Below are 16,590 nucleotides of genomic sequence, written 5' to 3'. Positions count from 1 at the left end.
GGGCTGCCCATCCTGCTGATTCAGAGACTGAAGGCTGGAACTGTAGCTCTAAGGCGGGCTTTGCACGTTGCGACATCGCAAGCCGATGCTGCAATGTCGCACGCGATAGTCCCCGCCCCCGTCGCAGGTACGATATCTTGTGATAGCTGGCGTAGCGAAAATTATCGCTACGCCAGCTTCACATGCACTTACCTGCCCTGCGACCGTCGCTCTGGCCGGCGACCCGCCTCCTTCCTAAGGGGGCGGTTCGTTCGGCGTCATAGCGACGTCACACGGCAGGCGGCCAATAGCGGCGGAAGGGCGGAGATGAGCAGGATGTAAACATCCCGCCCACCTCCTTCCTTCCGTAGCCGCCGGCGGCAGGTAAGGAGATGTTCCTCGCTCCTGCGGCTTCATACACAGCGATGTGTGCTGCCGCAGGAACGAGGAACAACATCGTACCTGTCGCGGCATCGCAATTATGAAAAAGTCAATGCCTGCAGCGATGATACGATAACGACGCTTTTGCGCTCGTTAATCGTATCATCTAGGCTTTACACACAACGATGTCGAAAGTGACGCCGGATGTGCGTCACTTTCGATTTGACCCCACCGACATTGCACGTGCGGTGTTGCAACGTGCAAAACCGCCCTAAGGCTATATGCCCACGTTTCGTTCTGTCCCTGCAGAAATTTCTGCAGCGATTTGAACAGCACACGTGCGCTTCAAATCGCTGCAGAAACAGTGCGTACTGAAAGCCGATTTCATGCGCTCTGGATGCAGCCCCTCCCATAGACAGAGCGGTGGCTGCATGCAAAGCGCACGATAGAAGCGACATGTCACTTCTTAGAACGCAGCGCTTCGGCAGCTAATACGCCACGTGGGCATGGATAATGCACAATCTTCATAGTTTTGTGCTCTAATCTTCATTAGATTGTGCTGAGGACACAGGACGCATGCAGTTACACTGCGGTGCAGATCGCAGCGTAACTGCATGTAATACGCACACGTGGGCACAGAGCCAAAAAGTGTACTCAGTTTGGGTCAGGCAGTGCAATTACAGCTGTTTTGGATGCTGGAGCTTCCTCCTCTCCTGTGAAGTGCTGATCTCACCTGTCAGAGCAGAACTCCCACAGAAGGGCAAGATGGGCCCTGTGTGGTGTCCACTGCCCAGCAGATACCTGCTCTGTGTAGTACCCACTGGCCGGCAGATACCTGCTCTGTGTGGTGTCCACTGCCCAGCAGATACCTGCTCTGTGTGGTGTCCACTGCCCAGCAGATACCTGCTCTGTGTGGTGTCCACTGCCCAGCAGATACTTGCTCTGTGTGGTGTCCACTGCCCAGCAGATACTTGCTCTGTGTGGTGTCCACTGCCCAGCAGATACCTGCTCTGTGTGGTGTCCACTGCCCAGCAGATACCTGCTCTGTGTGGTGTCCACTGCCCAGCAGATACCTGCTCTGTGTGGTGTCCACTGCCCAGCAGATACCTGCTCTGTGTGGTGTCCACTGCCCAGCAGATACTTGCTCTGTGTGGTGTCCACTGCCCAGCAGATACTTGCCCTGCGTGGTGTCCACTGCCCAGCAGATTCTTGCTCTGTGTGGTGTCCACTGCCCAGCAGATACTTGCTCTGTGTGGTGTCCACTGCCCAGCAGATACTTGCCCTGCGTGGTGTCCACTGCCCAGCAGATACCTGCTCTGTGAGGTGTCCACTGCCCAGCAGATACCTGCTCTGTGAGGTGTCCACTGCCCAGCAGATACTTGCTCTGTGTGGTGTCCACTGCCCAGCAGATACTTGCCCTGCGTGGTGTCCACTGCATAGCAGATACTTGCTCTGTGAGGTGTCCACTGCCCAGCAGATAGTTGCTCTGTGTGGTGTCTACTGCACAGCAGATACTTGCTCTGTGTGGTGTCCACTGCCCAGCAGATACTTGCTCTGTGTGGTGTCCACTGCCAGCAGATACTTGCTCTGTGTGGTGTCCACAGCCCAGCAGATACTTGCTCTGTGTGGTGTCCACTGCCCAGCAGATACCTGCTCTGTGTGGTGTCCACTGCACAGCAGATACTTGCTCTGTGAGGTGTCCACTGCCCAGTAGATACTTGCTCTGTGTGGTGTCTACTGCCCAGCAGATACTTGCTCTGTGTGGTGTCCACTACCCAGCAGATACTTGCTCTGTGTGGTGTCCACTGCCAGCAGATACTTGCTCTATGTGGTGTCCATTGCCCAGCAGATACCTTCTCTGTGTGGTGTCCACTGCCCAGCAGATACCTGCTCTGTGTGGTGTCCACTGCCCAGCAGATACCTGCTCTGTGTGGTGTCCACTGCCCAGCAGATCCTTGCTCTGTGTGGTGTCCACTGCCCAGCAGATACCTGCCCTGTGTTGTGCCCATTGGCCAGCAGATACCTGCTCTTTGTGGTGTCCACTGCCCAGTAGATACCTGCTCTGTGTGGTGTCCACTGCCCAGCAGATACCTGCCCTGTGTGGTGCCCACTGGCTAGCAGGTACCTGCTCTGTGTGGTGTCCACTGCCCAGCAGATACCTGCCCTGTGTTCTGCCCATTGGCCAGCAGATACCTGCCCTTTGTGGTGTCCACTGCCCAGCAGATACCTGCCCTGTGTGGTGCCCACTGCCCAGCACATACTTGCTCTGTATGCTGCCCACTGCCCAGCAGATACATAACGTGTGTGGTGCACACTGCTAAGAAAATACCTGTTCTGTGTGGTGCCCTTTGCTCAGCAGAAAAAAAGTGCAAGTGCAGAAAAAAATGCACCCTCTGGCAGACTGGACAACTGTAAACACTGCGTTTTACAATAAAAATGCATCCAAAACGCATGCATTTTGGATGCGTTTTGAATGCATTTTTGTCACTGTGGTCCCACTCGGCACTGCTACATCCCCATGGAGCATGGCTGGCTGTGAGACAGAGACACGCAATGAGAATGAATTCGGATGAACTTCACCCGACTTCATTGTCATTGCACATCTCTGTCTGTGTGCCGTGGCCTGATTTGCGGTCACCGGTGAAGGACTCACCGGTGATGGCAAATACCCTGAGTGACTGAACTGAGCCACGCGATCAGCGGTGCTGTCACTCAGGTTACCCACGGCCAGCTGGAGTCCTCCACCTGAGACCGCAAATCACCTTAGTGAGGGCACCACTGATCACTTCAGTCACTCGGGCGACTTGCTATCACAGTTAGAAGACCCAGCGGTTGCCGCGAGTTACCTGAATGACGTCATCGCTGATAGCGCGACTCACTTCAGTTGCTGAAAGCGTCGTGGGACCTCAAGTGGATTATGTCGGACCTGGAGGGCTGTTTGGGGATTAATAAAGTGGTGAAAGAGGGTGTTTTCTTTTGTCTTTTATTCCAAACAAAGGATTTTTTGGGGGTATCTGTTTATTTTCTTTAACTTACAGGTTAATCATGGGGGGTGTCTCATAGATGCCTGCCATGATTAACCTAGGACTTAGTGGCAGCTATGGACTGCCATTAACTCCTTATTACCCCGAATTCCACCGCACCAGGGCAATTCGGTAGAGTCCCGGGACTGTCGCATCTAATGGATACAGCAATTCCGGGCAACTGCTGGCTGATATTTTTAGGCGGGGGCTCCCCATAACGTGGAGCTTCCCATCCTGAGAATACCAGCCTTCCCGTGTGGCTAAGAATAATTGCTTACATTTTTGCACCAGGAGTGGCATAAGGTCATGCAAAAGCAGTGTGAAAGACTGGTGGAAAACACGCCAAGATACATGAAAGCTGTCATTGAAAATCATGCTTATTCCACGAAAAAATGATTTCTGAACTCTTCCTGAGTTAAAACATTATTAGTATTGTTGTTTGTAAATGATTATGAACTTGTTTTCTTTGCATTATTTGAGGTGTGAAAGCAATGCATTTTTTTGATATTTTGATGATTTCTTTTTCAGAAAATAAATACAAAATGTATTGCTTGAAAATTCTGAGACATGTTGTCAGTAGTTTATACAATAAAAAATTACATTTCAGTCAAAAATATACCTATAAAGAGAAAAATCAAAAAAACTAAAAAAATTCCAGTGGTCTCTTAATTTTTGCTAGAGCTAAACAATTTTTCTTATTGGTTACCAATGTTATTTACGGTTTACAGTATTTAAACCCGACTGTGAATCAGCTGGCTGTCTAACAGCTGGAGCAGGAAGAAACACATGTTGACAGACTTACGTGGGCGGCTTTCAAGCACAGCTGGCACGGCTGGTGGTGGCTGGTGGTGGCATAAATCTGGATTACCACATCCTGGAGGGGTCCATGCCCGCTGCACTTGTGCTGAGGAAAAAAGGAGACCGTCAGCTGATAAATTAAAAATATCTACAGCAGAGAAAGAAGAGGATGTGATGTTAGTTTCAGATCATGCTGAAAAGGGGGCTATGCAATTGAGCTATAGCCTGTAAAGGAATAGTTTCCGTAACACCTATTCACATCCGCCACCTGTGAACTGGAAAAAGAACAGCGCAAGGAGGAAGTCACCGCCCACTTCAAGTTCAAAGACTGGCTTACATTATATGGATGCGTCCATCGCCAGGGTTATGGTGAAGACCTGCGGTGACTCATCTAGCTGCTGCTATCATACAAGTGCAGCAGCTACCCAGGGGAAGTTGAGACACATCCAGTATCCTGACCAATCGTCAGAGAGCAACAGGAGCAAAATCTGCAGCGGCAACTCGGTCTGGTCATCGGGTGAAGATGAGGCACCAGCCATTACCCTTAAACTGTGGCGGTGCTCATGCTCGCCTCTTAAAGAGGTGAGATCTTCCTCTCCCTGTCTGTCCCTGATAATTCTAATAATTTAATTCATATGAAAGAGTTAATTAATCAAATTGTACATGATGCTTTAGGGAAACAAAAAATTAGGGCTTCCCTGAAGGACAAAGTTTCTGGGCTTCCTGCAATCGAGGTTCCTATCCCAACAGCGGTGGTGGAATCTTGCTTTAAGGACGCCTTAAGTTTGTGAAAGGCTGCCTAGGGTTTCACCTTAACACCTCTGTGAAGGAGCATATTTGGAATACAGAATACATACATTTGGTGGTATGGCATGGTATAGCTATGACAAATCCTTTAGGCAAAAATTATCAGTATGCCCTTCTATGAAATGGGGTGTAAAGGATGTTGGCCTTTTGCTTAATTTAATCGTCCCTAAAAAAAGATCTTGGTTCTTAAAGATTATTCCATCACCTTTCATACCCCGAGGACTTTACTCTAAATGACCAAGTAGGTAAGGATAGGTCATCAGTAGTGATGGGTGGACCCGGACTGTAATTAGGGGAAAAAAGGGATAGCCGTCGTGGAATGGGGGCACCACACATCTAGGGTGCTTAAAGGGAACCTGTCATCAGAAATTTTGCACTAAACATAAAAGATTCCCCCTCTGCAGCTCCTGGGGTGCATTCTAGCAATGTTCCTGTTGCTTATGTGCCCCCTTTCTGACCAAAATAAAGACTTTGTAAATTGGTACCTTTTTGTATTCAGATCTTGATAATGGCACACGGGGGCGGGCTCTCTGGTGTCCGTTAGTCTGCCTCCCTAACGCTTTAGGCCGTCCCCCATCGCGCAATTTCAAAGAGGTGACGTGAGGTAAGCTGGCCAGTGCTTGCGCAGAACGGTGGAGGCGGCGGTGAAAGCGTGAGCACGCGATTATGGGCGGGTACTTGCTGATGAAAGTCACAGCACCGCCCATAATCTCGCGCACGCAGAACACGTCACCAGCGGTCACACTGTGCACATTGCACAGTCCCGCGAGAGTGGCATGGCGCATGCGCGAGATTATGGCGGCCATAATCTCGCGCATGCGCCGTGCCACTCTCGCGGGACTGCAATGTGCAGTGTGACCGCTGGTGACGTGTTGCGCGTGTGCGAGATTATGGGCGGTGCTGTGACTTTCATCAGCAAGTACCCGCCCATAATCTCGTGGTTGCGCTTTCATGGCCGCCTCCACCATTCTGCGCAAGCGCTGGCTAGCTTACCTCACGTCACCTCTTTGAAATTGTGCGATGGGGGACGGCCTAAAGTGACAGGGAGGCAGACTAACGGACACCAGAGAGCCCACCCCCGTGTACCGTTATCAAGATCTGAATACAAAAAGGTACCACTTTACAAAGTCTTTATTTTGGTCAGAAAGGGGGCACATAAACAACAGGAACATTGCTAGAATGCAGCCCAGGAGCTGCAGAGGGGAAATCTTTTATGTTTAGTGCAAAATTTCTGATGACAGGTTCCCTTTAAAGCCGCATTGCCAGGTAGGACTGAGTGGAGGGAAAGTTACATCCACCATAGTCTCCTGCCTTGAAAGCTATAGCTGCTTTAATTAAACCACTGCACATTGGTCTCATATTGTAGATCCCAAACACCTTTCCACCTAGTGTGTATTGATCACACATAACATGCACATTGTGTTTTTTTTCCTTTTGTCTGTCTGCAATTTTAAAATTGATAAATAAAGGTTTTTATTTTTATGCGTGGATATACTAAAATTCTGGTCTAAGAACTAAGTACATCCTGCTTTACCTTGTTTGGTATTCCAAGGGTCTATGAGACCCTGTAAGTGAAAGAAAATAAACACAAACACCTAAAAAAAATCCTATATTTGAAATAAAATACAAAAATACAGGTTCATTCACCAATTTATTAACCCCCAAAACACCCCTGCAGGTCAGACGAAATCCACACGAGGTCCCACAATGATTTCAGCTCTGCTACATCTGAACTGACAGCACACGATCATGGGACATGACCGCCCACTGTGAGATTCAAACAGAGAATGACTAAGCTGCAGCGATGAGCGGTGACGTCACTCAGGTTAGTTGCGGTCACAGCTGGAGGTTCCCATGGTCCTCCACCTGTGACGGCAGGAAACCTGACCTCAGAGGACCTTAAACTCCGTGAACTCATCTGCATCTCTTCCCAGAAAACTGCAGGGTTTTTTTTGCCAAGAGATGCAGATTTGGTGTTGAAATTTTTACACCATATGCCTGCACACATACTACCCATCCTTGCAAACAATCGTATCACTACAGCATCATAACGCATGTGGCTTTGATGTGTTTATTTGCCAGGCGGTGTAGATTGGGTGCATGAATATGGTGTAAAAATTGAATCATCATCTACATTTCTTGGCCTAAAAATGCAAAAAAAAAAAAAAAAGTTTTGATGCCATTTCGGTGACGTTTTCTGCCAAGAGGTGCAAATTTGGTGCTAAAATGTCTGCACCACACTTCAGGACTAAATTTGTACCTCCTGGCAAAAAAAAAAATGCTTTCTTTTGCATGTTTGGCCCAAGAGATGCAAATTTTGTGATTACATTTTTACACCATATTCATGCCCCCAATGTATACCTCCTGGCAAAAAAATGCATCAAAACAGCATGCGATATGATGCGGTAGTGATGCAATTTTTTGCCACAAGGTGTAGAATGGGTGCAGGAATACGGTGTAAACATTTCATCACCAAATCTGCATCTCTTGTCAAAAAAAAATATGTGGTTTTCCGTTAAGAGATGCAGGTGAGTTCAATGATTTTAATGAGGTCATCTGAGGTCAGGTTACCTGAGATCACAGGTGGAGGACCATGGGAACCTTCAGCTGTGACTGCAAGTAACTTGAGTGACATCACTGCAGTTCATTCATTCTCTGCCTGCAGCTCACAGCGGCAGTCATGTTCCACTATCGCACGCTGTCAGTACAGATGTAGCAGAGCTGAAATCGTCGTGGGAACTCGTGTGGATTATGTTGGATCTGCAGGAGTGTTTTGGGTTTAATAAAGGAGTGAAAAGGGTGTTTTTTTGGTATTTTATTTCAAATAAAATATTTTTTTGGTGTTTGTGTTCTTTCACTTACAGATTAGTAATGGGGGAGGTCTCATAGACCCTCCCTATTACTAATGTATGGCTTAGAGGCAGCTAAAGGCTGTTATTAACCTGTTATTACCCCAACTGAAACCGCACCAGGGCAAATGGGAAGAGCTAGGTAAAGTGTTGGAACTGACACATCTAATGGATCAGGAACAAAAGAGGTATGTAGCTATTACTGCACTGCCGAAGATATGACATAAATCCAAGGAAGATTGATTGAATGATGGTGGTTTTATTCTTTGCATTTCAAAGTATCTCCCCACTTCTTCATCAAGAAATCCACCAATAGTTTTTTTTTTTTTTTTTGAAAATCCAGTTTGACACACCAATCCCACTTATGTGTAGATTTATTTAGGTGATATGGTAAAGGGGCGTTACTAGCAAAAGCAGAAAGAAAATGTGCTTTTAGGTTACTCCCTCTCAACCTAAAAGATTTTTCCCTTATGAGCTGTGGCCACCACCAGTAAGCTCTAATATACAGCATTCGAGAATACTGTATATAAGTGCCCCGGTCACACTGTAGAACGCAAAAAATGACCTTTATTATACTCACCTAGGGGGGGCGGCCCTGTATGATGAACGTCGCTGCTCTCCATCCGGGGCCTTCTCCATCTTATGCAGTCACTGTCCTTCTTCCCAGTCCCGTGTGGATTACACGTCTATTGTGGTGCGCATGCATGGGTGGTCTTTGACCTTTCCTCGCACCTGAGCATTACAGTACTTTGTGCTACGCTCAGCAGGGGATATCAAAGTGCGCATGTGCAGGAGCATAATGGTGGACGTGTCATCTACACCGGGCTGGGAAGGAGGATGGCGACTGAACAAATTAATATGTAGCAATAAGCAATTAAATTACCCAAAAGTCCAGAAAAATAATAGCTAGGTAATATTAAAATATAACTTTTAATGATAGATATTTAAAAAAGAATTATGGGGAACAAACATAAGTCTGCCTATGAGCACGCTTTTGTGGATCATTTCTAATGGGTATGGTGTAGCTATTTACTGTAGCTACCCCTCGGAGATCCAGCAATTATTCTATGGTTAACATGACTGGACTACAACTTCTACACCAATGAGACCGTTCCATTTCTAATTTTTGCATTTTGACACCTTTTCATGCAATTTATAACTATGTTTGTTAGATTCAAATATCGCACCTCCATCCTCTTAGATTTATATAGATGTGCTTATTAATATAGCAACAGTCTGACTTAAAACACACCATAAATGTTAATTGTCTTTATCACTATCCTTGCTTTTTCTGTGCTATTGTTTACCCTGCTGTTGTTCTGTAAATATTGACGTTAGAGTCATTATACTCATATTGATTGGGGATATCAGGGATTGACATCACTTTCCCTGATCTATTTATTGTTACCCAATATCTGGCATCAGGGTATTGGTATCGGCTCCTTCCGAATTGAGAGGGCCTTCTACATGTAATTGTTGTGTATGTCTTTGTTTGTTCCTCCTAATTCTACTTAAATATCTATCATTAAAAGTTATATTTTAATATTATCTAGCTATTATTGTTCGTCGACTGAACAAGATGGAGGAGGCGCCGGACCGAGAGCAGTGACATCCATTGGACTGGACCGCCCCATAGGTGAGTATAATGAAGGTCTTTTTAAGTTCTACAGAGCGGCCTGGGCTCTTATATACAGGATTCTAGTATGCTGTATATAAGGGCTCACTGGTGGTGGCCGCAGGATATAAGGGAAAATCCTGGTGACAGGTTTCCCTTCGTTCACTTGGATTTCATTTCCTCATGGGTTATGGCATATGTTATTATTTCAAAGCTTTTTCTACTTTTCTTCAATTTTTTTTTGAAACATAAATGTGATTTTGGAGGGTGTTGCATTATCTGGACAATTTACTGGTCATTGGTCCTGCTGAATCTGATCCTAGTACGGTTTAATGGCTAAATTACAAGACTTATCAAGTTACTTTGGAATTCTGTTAGCTGTAAAGAAAACTCTACAACCTTGTGGTCAACTTGGGTTTTAGTTATTATTATAGACTCAGCTCAGATGGAGTGAACATTTCCTGCATTAAAGTTAATTAAGCTAAAATTCATATTCATAGATTTTTTAGCTAGAGAAAATGTACATTGAAAGAATTGCAATGTTTGCTAGCCCTTTTTAATTTTGCTTTGTGTATAATTCCAATGGGCAGAATTTTTTCTAGATGTTAGTATGATGCGACAAAGAAAATCCTTTCCACAAGAGCGGAGGTCTCAAACACGCAGTCCGCGGGCCGCTCCCAGGCTGCTTCTTGCGACTCGCAGGCAAGTGCACCCCTTGACGATCGCGACTGGTGCAGGGGCCGCAGCCTTCACTGCTCCCTGCTTTATTTCAGATTAACATTTTACTGGCGCTGCGCATTCATGATCTATCTACACTAGTCCAATGGCAGCCGCTGGCCAGTCAGAGGCAAGTAGCTGATATGTATGACATCACCGGCTTGACTTTGATTGGCCGGCGGCTGCCACTGGAATAGTGCAGAGACAGCGCGACAAAAGATTCATCTGAATTTTAGATGAAGCGCTGACAACGACCGCGATCATCAAAGGACTTCGTGCCTACCGGCCATATGAAACAGGGAGGAGGACGCCAAGGCAACTGAGGACAGGTAAGAAGAATGAGTGAGAAGAGCATTTGTGTGTGTGTGTGTGTCTTTAATGATACAATAGGGGACCAAGATGTGACATTGCTTGTGAGTGTTTAATGGCACAATAGGGGACCAGAATGGGACTTTGGGTGTAGAATGGCACAATAGGGGACCAGGATGGAACATTGCTAGTGTGTGTGTGTGTGTGTGTGTGTGTTTAATGGCACAACCGAGGACCAGGATGGGACATTGGTAGCGTGTGTGCATGTATGTAGAATGGCACAATAGGGAACCAGGATGAGACATTGGTAGTTTGTGTGTGTGTGTGTGTGTGTTTAATAGCACAAAAGGGGACAATGCTGGGACATTGCTAGTGTGTCTGTAGAATGGCACAACAGAGGAAAAGGATGGGACATTGCTAGTGTGTGTGAGAGGAGAATGCCACATAGGGACCAGGATGGGACATTGCTAGTGTGTGTTGAATGGCACAATATGGGACCAGAATGAGACATTGCTAGTGTTTGTGAGTGGAATGGCACTATAGGGCACCAGAATGGGATATTGCTAGTGTGTGAGTTTGTAGAATGGCACAATAGGGGACAAGGATGGGCACATTACTACAGGAGGGGGACAATGATTGGGCACATTTGTAAAAGGGGACAAGGATAGGCCTATTACTACAGGATGGGGACCAGGATGGGTACATTATTCAAGAAGGTGAACAGGATGGGGCACACTACTAAAAGCTGTTAGCCAAAATTACTATATGGTGCTGATTGTAAAACTATATTCATTACAAGAAGGGGATAAAATGTAAACAAGAAAAAATAAATAAAGCATGTAATTATAATTAATTAGATATATATATATATATATATATATATATATCTATCTATATATCTACACACACACACATACACATACCGTACAGACCAAACGTTTGGACACACCTTCTCATTCAAAGAGTTTTCTTTATTTTCATGACTCTAATTGTAGATTCACATTGAAAACATCAAAACTATGAATGAAAACATGTGGAATGAAATGCTTAAAAAAGTGTGAAACAACTGAAAATATGTCTTATATTCTAGGTTCTTCAAAGTAGCCACCTTTTGCTTTGATTACTGCTTTGCAAAGTCTTGGCATTCTCTTGATGAGCTTCAAGAGGTAGTGACCGGAAATGGTTTTCCAACAGTCTTGACGGAGTTCCCAGAGATGCTTAGCACTTGTTGGCCCTTTTGCCTTCACTCTGCGGTCCAGCTCACCTCAAACCATCTCAATTGGGTTCAGGTCTGGTGACTGTGGAGGCCAGGTCATCTGGTGTAGCATCCCATCACTCTCCTTCTTAGTCAAATAGCCCTTACACAGCCTGGAGGTGTGTTTGGGGTCATTGTCTTGTTGAAAAATAAATGATGGTCCAACTAAACGCAAACCGGATGGAATAGCATGCCGCTGCAAGATGCTGTGGTAGCCATGCTGGTTTAGTATGCCTTCAATTTTGAATAAATCCTTAACAGTGTCACCAGCAAAGCACTCCCACACCGTCACACCTCATCCTCCATGCTTCACGGTGGGAACCAGGCATGTAGAGTCCATCCGTTCACCTTTTCTACAAAGACACGGTGGTTGGATCCAAAGATCTCAAATTTGAACTCATCAGACCAAAGCACAGATTTCCACTGGTCTAATGTCCATTCCTTGTGTTCTTTAGCCCAAACAAGTCTCTTCTGCTTGTTGTGTGTCCTTAGCAGTGGTTTCCTAGCAGCTATTTTACCATGAAGGCCTGCTGCGCAAAGTCTCCTCTTAATAGTTGTTCTAAAGATGAGGTGTGTCCAAACTTTTGGTCGGTACGGTTTTTGGGCCCGCTTAAAGGTGTGGATGTTAGGAATTATTCGGATTGTTTTTGGTAAAGTGTTCCAGTGCATGGGCGCAGCTCGTGAGAAATCTTGAAGACGAGAGTGGGAGGTTCGAATTGTTGAGGATGTCTCATTAGCAGAGCGGAGGGCACGGGTGGGGTGACAGACAGAGATGAGGGAGCAGCTGAGGTGTTGGCCCCTCCGTGGGTAGGGGCGGTTGGTCCCGGGGCCCCAGTTGGGGGGATGGATGTTGGTGGGTAGGGGCTAGGTGCAGGTGCCGATGCGGGGAGGCAGCGCGGAAACGGAGCAGCGATACGGTGCAGCGCTGTGCCTAATGGCACTGGTGTACTCAATAACAGAGTCTCTGGTAAACCAAACGGCTGGATGGACGGGGCCCGCAGTCGGCTGCAGCGTCTTCACTCTCCCCGGACGGGTTGATGGCGGCTGTCTTTCCCTGCATCTGTGTGTAAGTGTTTGACCCCTATGGATTCCCACGGGTGGTCCGCTCCCCGGCTTGTACGTTTCGGGAGAGCCTGTTTTGCCCGCAGGCGCTGGCCCTTGGATCTCTGGCCGTTGGCGGTGGCTCTTATCCGGACGGGTTGGGCTGTTGCCTTCTGACGGGACTTGGGTGGGAATGAACCCCTGAGGTCCAGACCGCAATCAGAGAATTTGACCGTTACGGCGGCTTCCGAGCCTAGTCGGGGTCTGAGTACCCTGCCTTGGTGCTTAGCTTCACTCCGCTCCCCAGTTCGGTACTGGCGGGCCACCGCCCGACCCCGGTCCTACGGTTCCGCAGACGTCCACTAACTCCTGCAGATGGCCACCATCGTCTGCCGACCTTGCTGACTGTGCCTGGGCTTCGACCCAGACACATACAGTCTCTCCACTTCAACCTCCAACACTCCAGTCCCTCCTGAACTCAACTCCTCCACTCCACTGTCTACTACAAACTCCTGTCTTTTCCCGCCTCCAGGCCTGTGAACTCATCGGTGGGTGGGGCCAACCACCTGGCTCCGCCCCACCTGGTGTGGACATCAGACCCTGGAGGAGGCAACAAGGGTTTTGTTTGACGGATGTTCCCTACCAGGGAAGGGTGTGTGTGTGTGATATTATTCTGTGACCCCTGGGGTCCAGGGCATCACACTCCCCCTTGGTAAAACGCAGACCGTCCGCGGGCTGCCCGTCCACCACCGGTTTTATTTTTCTGAAAAATATAAAAACAAACAGTATGCATTTTCAAATCTTACCTTACGGGAGGCATGTCACTTAAACGTTGCAAACATGAATAAAACATTTTTTATAATAACGGACGGGTCCCATTTCTTCCGCTTCCCCACCCAAACAACCTAAACCTTGATGCTGCCCCTAAGAAACGGGCAGCACCCCTTTCCCCAGTCCGGAAAACAGAACCTGGTTCAGGTTGCCCAAGCGGGAACGGGTACGGTGTCTCGCACCCGACTGTCATTCAGGGGGCCCCACGTCCAGGGGGACCCCTTACCCCGGAGGATGGTCACCGGTCCCGGTGGCGACCGGACCCCTGCCTGCTCCGATGCGGGTCCTTCCTCCAACCTATCTCTCCGGAGGTGGTCAATGGTACTCCTGCCCAATTTTTTACAAACCCACTAGTTCGTGGGTGGCCTGCGAGTTCTCGGCCATGTTCATGAGTAGTTTCTCATGTGGGCTGTTTCAGGGAGGTAACGTGGCAAACAAGGGACAAAACATGCTGATTGTCCCAACGTGGACAACGGTTCTTCTTACAACGGGGGTCCACTGCCTTCACTTTAGGTCACCTTCCTCATACTCCTTGATCTTCACATCCGGACGGAACGGAGGGGGAGGGGGCTGGAGCGGCCTAGGGGCACTGCGGCTTGCTCTTTCCCTCACATCAAGGGCAAACCAGCCCCTCTCCCCACAGTGTCGGGTGTATGTTACCAGATCATCCGGTTGCAGGTCACGGCTGGGGTGGCCCGTCGGAATATGGGAATTCCCGTCCCTGCGAGCAACAAAGATTTCGGCCTCCAGGCCCGGCTCATAGATGAATCCGTACCCCCGCTGGGGGTCGAATCGCCTGACCTGGCCCTCGTACATCGGGCCCCGCACCCGGTAGGTGGCGTTCCGCAGGTTGTCCTCCCGTATTGTACAATCCAACACTTCGGCTCTCTGCTGCTCCCTGGCGGCAATCTCACGGCCCAGCTGGCTCGGCTGCCTGTCCCAAAACGGAGCACCCTCGTACCGCTGTTGCGCACGGGTCGGGCCCCGCCGGATCTCCCCCATACCTGCTACGACCGGCACCACTGCTGGGAAGTCCCGCGGTGACGCGGCCTGGAATGCTGCTTTACAGCGGCAACCCGGCACTGCCTCAGCCGAGGCGTGGGTAGGCCGGGACAGCAAGCCTCACCTGCTGGGCCTTTTTGCTGGCGACCTCCAGTACTTCAGCGGCCGGGCGGACTGCCGGAGCCGGGACTCTCTCAGGTGCGGTCACTTCCGGGACCGACGGCTTTACCTCACGGACGGACTCCTCCCGGGAAACCTTCCACGGTAACGGGATCGGTGCGGGTTGTTCGTAGGGCCGTCCGCGGGAGGTGCAAAAGTATGGGCACCCTTATCAATTTCTTGATTTGAACACTCCTAACTACTTTTTACTGACTGAAGCACTAAATTGGTTTTGTAACCTCATTGAGCTTTGAATTTCATAGGCAGGTGTATCCAATCATGAGAAAAGGTATTCAAGGTGGCCACTTGCAAGTTGTTCTCCTATTTGAATCTCCTATGAAGAGTGGCATCATGGGCTCCTCAAAACAACTCTCAAATGATCTGAAAACAAAGATTATACAACATGGTTGTTCATGGGAAGGATACAAAAAGTTGTCTCAGAGATTTAAACTGTCAGTTTCCACTGTGAGGAACATAGTAAGGAAATGGAAGAACACAGGTAGTTTGTTTAAGCCCAGAAGGGGCAGGCCAAGAAAAATATCAGAAAGGCAGAGAAGAATGATGAGAACAGTCAAGACCAATCCACAGACCACCTCCAAAGACCTGCAGCATCATCTTGCTGCAGATGGTGTCAATGTGCATCGGTCAACAATACAGCGCACGTTGCACAAGGAGAAGCTGTATGGGAGAGTGATGCGAAAGAAGCCGTTTCTGCAAGCACGCCACAAACAGAGTCGCCTGAGATATGCAAAAGCACATTTGGACAAGCCAGTTACATTTTGGAAGAAGGTCCTGTGGACTGATGAAACAAAGATTGAGTTGTTTGGTCATACAAACAGGCGTTATGAATGGAGGCAAAAAAACACAGCATTCCAAGAAAAGCACTTGCTACCCACAGTAAAATTTGGTGGAGGTTCCATCATGCTTTGGGGCTGTGTGGCCAATGCCGGCACCAGGAATCTTGTTAAAGTTGAGGGTCGCATGGATTCAACTCAGTATCAGAAGATTCTTGACAATAATGTGCAAGAATCAGTGACGAAGTTGAAGTTATGCAGGGGATGGATATTTCAGCAAGACAATGATCCAAAACACCGCTCCAAATCTACTCAGGCATTCATGCAGAGGAACAATCACAATGTTCTGGAATGGCCATCCCAGTCCCCAGACCTGAATATCATTGAACATATGTGGGATGATTTGAAGCGTGCTGTCCATGCTCGGTGACCATCAAACTTAACTGAACTGGGGGGCGGGGCGATGTAGCCGACCAGAGAGGACGCATGGGAAGAGAGCTCCTATAATCTTGATCTTATCCTGGCCATTTACACCCAGTTACCTGACCCATTTACTCACTGACCTGCTGCTGTGACAGGAGACACCATCTGGAGGCTGGCGATTCCTATTGGAGCTATTCCCTGACTCTTGCACGGCATTGCTGGATCTCCTGAGGCTGGAGAGTGTGGAGCAGCAACCATCTTCCCTACAGCCTGCATTTTCACAGTGAGCAACAGAGCATGACTCAGCAGTGAGAAGTGACAGATTTATGGCCAGAGGTGAAGACCCGGAGCGGTGAGCACAGGGAAGTTAATTCTCCCTTAGCTGTGTAACTGGCAGTCAGTGTGCAGCACATTAAGGGGCCGGCGGCTGTGTAGGAGACTTTAACCCATAGAGTGCTGGAGGGTCTGGAGTGTGTGCCTTGAAACACAGGCCCTGCAGATTCTTCCTGACACATGAAAACAAATAAGTGGCACATATTGAAGTCCCCACGCTGCGCAGGCCTGCATCATCCTGATAAATACACCCCGAGTGCTGTGCTGCCCTGGG

This window comes from Anomaloglossus baeobatrachus (assembly GCF_048569485.1).
Source record: "Anomaloglossus baeobatrachus isolate aAnoBae1 chromosome 1 unlocalized genomic scaffold, aAnoBae1.hap1 SUPER_1_unloc_2, whole genome shotgun sequence".
NCBI classification, from domain to species: Eukaryota; Metazoa; Chordata; class Amphibia; order Anura; family Aromobatidae; genus Anomaloglossus; species Anomaloglossus baeobatrachus.
Note: the sequence above shows the minus strand (reverse complement) of the source record.